Genomic DNA, 6,509 nt, shown 5'->3' with positions numbered 1-6,509 from the left:
ACTGTGAAAAGATCTGTCTACATTCTCAAACTGTCCTTCTGAGTTGGGCTGCCCTAGGGAAGAGCCTCTTAGGTTCTCAGTGACCCAGATAGCTGCTCCAGCCCCCAGGGGGTTCTGCACTCCTGAGGAACAGCTGCCCAACACCGCCAACCCCCTGCAAGAACCCCACAGCCTAAAAACAACAGAGCAAGCTCTGCATGACCAAGTGAAATCTGCTACCATCGTGGTGTGGACCTCCCAGTCTTGTTTGCCCTCAGGAAGTCCTCCTTTGCTTCAAAGAGACCCTGTTAGCCCCATCAACACTCCAGAGGAGTCACACTGCCTCAAAAAAGACTGACCAACAACGCCAGCCCTCAGGAAATATTCCACGGCAGTGACAAGGCAAACACTGCCCGACCACGGAGAGTACAACTCCCTCAGGAGAAAGAAAACAACAAGCAAGATGAAGAAGCTGAGAAACCACCCCCAGTCAAACCAACAGGAGAACTCACGTAAAACAGTGAACAATGAAACAGATCTCTGCAGCCCGACAGACCTGGAGTTCAAAAGAGAAATAGTGAAAATACTGAAGGAATTAAGAGAAGATAGGAACAGTAATGCAGACACCCTCAGAAAGGAACTAGAAAATATAAGGAGGAGGCAAGAAAAACTAGAACATACATTTGCAGAGATGCAAACGGAACTAAGGGCAGTAAAAACCAGAATGAATAATGCAGAAGAACGAATCAGTGATATGGAAGATAGAATAATGGAAATCACTCAATCCGGTCAACAGACAGAAAACCGAATCCAAAAACTGGAAAGCAATATAAGAGACATATGGGATAATATAAAGTGGGCCAATCTACGCATAATAGGAATTCCAGAAGGAGTAGAAAAAGATAAGGGGATGGAAAATATATTTGAAGAAAATATCACCGGAAACTTCCCAAATCTAAAGGATACTGGGTTCAAGATACAGGAAGCACAGAGGGCCCCAAACAAACTGAACCCAAACAGACCCACACCAAGACACATCATAATAAAAATGGCAAAAGTTAGTGACAAAGAGAGGATCCTAAAGGCAGCAAGGGAAAAGCAGAATGTTACCTACAAGGGAACCCCCATAAAATTATCAGCTGATTTCTCCGCAGAAACAGTACCAGGCCAGGAGGGAATGGCAAGAGATATTTAAAGTGCTGAAAGGAAAAAATCTGCAACCTAGAATACTCTATCCAGCAAGAATATCATTTCAAATAGAAGGGGAAATAAAAATGTTTTCCAACAAACAAAAACTAAAAGAATACAGCAACACAAAACCCAGGCTAAAAGAAATATTGAAAGGGCTTCTCTAAACCAAAAAGAAAGGAAGGAAAGGGAAGAAAAAAGAAAAGAAAAAAAAACGAAGAAGAAGAAGAGGAAGAACTAGGACTGAGGAAACCACAATCAGAGAGGAGTCACTCAAATAGGCCAGCATACAGATTTAATCATGAACAGGCCTCAAACAAAATAAAATTAAAAAGGAAAAAATAAAAAAGAGTCATCAAAACCATAAAATGTGGGCAAGGGATGTTAGGAAATAAATAGACCCTTTTTGCTTGTTTGTATGTTTCTCTTCTTAATTTTAGTATAGTAATGAAGTGTTCAAACCTACAGGACCATCAGGCTAAAACACACAATTATGGGAAGGGGTTAGCATACTTAAAAAACAGGGCAACCACAAGCCAAATCCAAATATTGCATTGGCAAAAAATGAAAAAAAAAAAAACTCAAGCAGATAGTAACTGGAGACCATCCAACAAAAAAAAAAAGGAAGAATGGAGAACCATAGAATCAACTGGAACATGAGGTACAAATGGCAATAAATAATCATCTATCAATTATCACCTTAAATGTCAATGGACTGAATGCCCCAATCAAAAGACACAGAGGGGCTGAGCGGATAAAAAGGCAAAAACCTTCAATATGCTGCCTACAAGAAACTCACCTTATACATATACATATAGAAACTCAAATTATACATATAGATTGAAAGTGAAAGGGTGGGAAAAAATATTTCACGCCAATAAACATGACAGAAAAGCAGGAGTCGCAACACTCATATCAGACAAAATAGACTTTAAAACAAAAGACATAAAGAAAGACAAAGAAGGACACTACTTAGTGATTAAGGGATCCATCCAAGGAGAGGATGTTGCTATCGTCAACATATATGCCCCAAATACAGGAGCACCCAGATACATACAACAAATATTAACAGACATAAAGGGAGATATTGATGAGAATACAATCATAGTAGGAGACCTTAATACCCCCCTCACATCAATGGACAGATCCTCTAAACAGAACACCAGTAAAGCAACAGAGATCCTAAAGGAAACAATAGAAAAGTTAGACTTCATTGATCTCTTCAGGACACTACATCCAAAACAATAAGATTACACATTCTTCTCAAATGCTCATGGAACATTCTCAAGAATCGACTGCATATTGGGACACAAAGCTAATCTCAATAAATTTAGGAGCATAGAAATTATCTCAAGTATCTTCTCGGACCACAATGCCATGAAATTAGTAACCAACCATGGGAAAAGGAAAGAGAAAAAACCTACTGCATGGAGACTAAACAACATGCTACTAAAAAACCAATGTGGGTCAATGAGGAAATCAAGAGGGAAATTAAAAACTACCTTGAAACAAATGATAATGAAGACACAACCTCTCAGAATCTATGGGATGCTGCGAAAGCAGTGCTCAGAGGGAAATTTATAGCAATACAGGCCTTTCTCAAAAAAGAAGAAAGATCCCAAATGGACAACTTAACCCTCCACCTAAATGAATTAGAAAAAGAAGAACAAAAAAGTCCTAAAGTCAGCAGAAGGAAGGAAATTAAAAAGATCAAAGAAGAAATCAATAAAATAGAGACTCAAAAAACAATAGAGAAAATTAATAAAACCAAGAGCTGGTTCTTTGAAAAGTTAGACAAAATTGACAAACCCCTGGCCAGACTCACTCAAAAGAGGAGAGAAAGAACCCAGATAACCAAAATTAGAAATGAAAAAGGAGAAATCACAACGGATACTGCAGAAATACAAAAAACCATAAGAGAATACTATGAACAACTATACGGCAACAAGTTTGACAATCTGGAAGAAACGGAAAATTTTCTAGAATCTTACAGCCTGCCAAAACTGAATCAAGTAGAAACAGACCAACGGAACAGACCAATCACTAGAAATGAAATTGAAGAGGTCATAAAATCACTCCCTACAAATAAAAGTCCAGGACCAGATGGCTTCACAGGTGAATTTTATCAAACATACAAAGCAGATCTGGTGCCCATCCTCCTGAAACTCTTTCAAAAGGTTGAAGAAGAAGGAATCCTCCCAAAGACATTCTATGATGCCACCATCACCCTCATTCCAAAACCAGACAGAGATACCACCAAAAAAGAAAACTATCGCCCAATATCATTGATGAATATAGATGCAAAAATTCTCAACAAAAGCTTAGCCAACCGAATCCAACAACATACCAAAAAAATTATACACCATGACCAGGTGGGGTTCATCCCAGGTTCACAAGGATGGTTCAACATATGCAAATCAATCAACGTCATAAACCACATTAACAAAAAAAAAGTCAAAAATCATATGATCATCTCAATAGATGCAGAAAAAGCATTTGACAAAGTCCAACATCCATTCATGATCAAGACCCTCGCCAAAGTGGGTATAGAGGGAACATACCTGAACATAATCAAAGCCATTTATGATAAACCCACAGCAGATATAATCCTCAATGGGGAAAAACTGAAAGCCTTCTCCCTCAAATCTGGAACAAGACAGGGATGCCCACTCTCACCACTGCCCTTCAACATAGTTTTGGAAGTCCTAGCCACAGCAATCAGACAAACAAAAGAAATAAGAGGCACCCATAGAGGGAGAGAAGAGATAAAACTGTCACTGTATGCAGATGACATGATACTATACATAGAAAACCCTAAGGACTCAACCCCAAAACTCCTTGAACTGATTCATAAATTCAGCAAAGTAGCAGGCTATAAGATTAACATTCAGAAGTCAGTTGCATTTCTGTATACCAGCAATGAAATATTAGAAAAGGAATACAAAAATACGATACCTTTTAAAATTGCACCTCAAAAAATCAAATACCTCAGAATACACCTGACCAAGGAGTTAAAGGACCTATATGCCAAGAACTATAAAACTTTAATCAAAGAAATCAAAGAAGATGTAAAGAAATGGAAAGATATCCCATGTTCCTGGATTGGGAAAATCAATATTGTAAAAATGGCCATCCTACCCAAAGCAATCTACACATTCAATGCAATCCCTATCAAATTACCCATGATATTTTTCACAGAACTAGAACAAACAATCCAAACATTTAGATGGAACCACAAAAGACCCAGAATCGCCAAAGCAATCCTGAGAAACAAAAACCAAGCAGGAGGCATAACTCTCCCAGACTTCAAGAAATACTACAAAGCCACAGTCATCAAAACAGTGTGGTACTGGTATCAAAACAGACAGACAGACCAATGGAACAGAATAGAGAACCCGGAAATAAACCCTGACACCTATGGTCCATTCATCTTTGACAAGGGAGGCAAGAACATCAAATGGGAAAAAGAAAGTCCATTCAGCAAGCATTGCTGGGAAACCTGGACAGCTGCATGCAAAGCAAAGAAACTAGAACACACCCTCACACCATGCACAAAAATAAACTCACAATGGCTGAAAGACTTAAATATACGACAGGACACCATCAAACTCCTAGAAGAAAACATAGGCAAAACACTCTCTGACATCCACATCATGAATATTTTCTCAGGTCAGTCTCCCAAAGCAATAGAAATTAGAGCAAAAATAAACCCATGGGACCTCATCAAACTGAAAAGCTTTTGCACAGCAAAGGAAACCAAAAAGAAAACAAAAAGACAACTTACAGAATGGGAGAAAATAGTTTCAAATGATGCAACCGACAAGGGCTTAATCTCTAGAATATATAAACAACTTATACAACCCAGCAGCAAAAAAGCCAATCAATCAATGGAAAAATGGGCAAAAGACCTGAACAGACATTTCTCCAAAGAAGATATACAGATGGCCAGCAGACACATGAGAAAATGCTCAACATCGCTGGTTATAAGAGAAATGCAAATCAAAACTACCATGAGATACCACCTCACACCAGTCAGAATGGCCATCATTAATAAATCCACAAATAACAAGTGCTGGAGGTGCTGTGGAGAAAAGGGAACCCTCCTGCACTGTTAGTGGGAATGTAAATTGGTATAGCCACTATGGAGAACAGTTTGGAGATACCTTAGAATAATCTATACGTAGAACTTCCATATGACCCCACAATCCCACTCTTGGGCATCTATCCGGACAAAACTCTACTTAAAAGAGACATGTGCACCCGCATGTTCATTGCAGCACTATTCACAATAGCCAGGACATGGAAACAACCCAAATGTCCATGGACAGATGATTGGATTCGGAAGAGGTGATATATAGACACAATGGAATCCTACTCAGCCTTAAAAAAGAATGACATAATGCCATTTGCAGCAACATGGATGGAACTAGGGAATCTCATACTGAGTGAAATGAGCCAGAAAGACAAAGACAAATACCATATGATATCACTTATAACTGGAATCTAATATCCAGCACAAAGGAACATCTCCACAGAAAAGTTAAACATGGACTTGGAGAATAGACTTGTGGCTGCCTGATGGGAGGTGAAGGGAGTGGGAGGGATCAGGAGTTTGGGCTTATCAGACACAACTTAGAATAGATTTACAAGGAGATCCTGCTGAGTAGCATTGAGAACTTTGTCTAGATACTCATGTTGCAACAAAACAAAGGGTGGCGGAAAAAATGTAATTGTAATGTATACATGTAAGTATAACTTAATCTCCTTGCTGTACAGTGGGAAAATAAAAAAAATTAAAAAAAAGAAATCCATTTTGGATTAAAAAAATAAAGAAATTTCAAGGGAGAAAGTTCCCCTGTATTTATTCAATTTTCTTCTTTTTTCCTCTTGCTCATCTACCACATTTATCAAATTAGCATGTGGATATAGTATTTAACCACACAGAGAAAACAGATGTAGTGATATAAGACTTCTTCTTTTCCTTGCTTTGAAACCAGCTTAGTTTTCATTGTTTTCATACTTTCTTTATGTGAAATGGAGTCAAGAAAATAATTGATCCTCTACAAGAGATGATGACTTTGGTCAAGCATGTAATTCATATTATTTAGTCGAAGTGGGTAGTCAAAAGCATAGCTATGTGTGTTTTTTTAAAAAATATCCTTAGTAATATTCTCTTAATATCTTTCATTAACCTAAATTCTATACTGTTCTCTTGAGTTTCTTGGTTCGGTTCTATATCACTAGGATGCATCTGCTTAGTTTTGTCTCTATTTTTGAGGATACCAAATTCTATGTCTTATTTCTCTATGAAAGTTTTTTAAATGACAGTTGATTTGTTCCTG

This window comes from Phacochoerus africanus, chromosome X (genome assembly GCF_016906955.1).
Source record: "Phacochoerus africanus isolate WHEZ1 chromosome X, ROS_Pafr_v1, whole genome shotgun sequence".
Classification (NCBI taxonomy): Eukaryota; Metazoa; Chordata; class Mammalia; order Artiodactyla; family Suidae; genus Phacochoerus; species Phacochoerus africanus.
The sequence above is the reverse complement of the archived record's forward strand: the minus strand, read 5'-3'. Positions refer to the sequence as shown.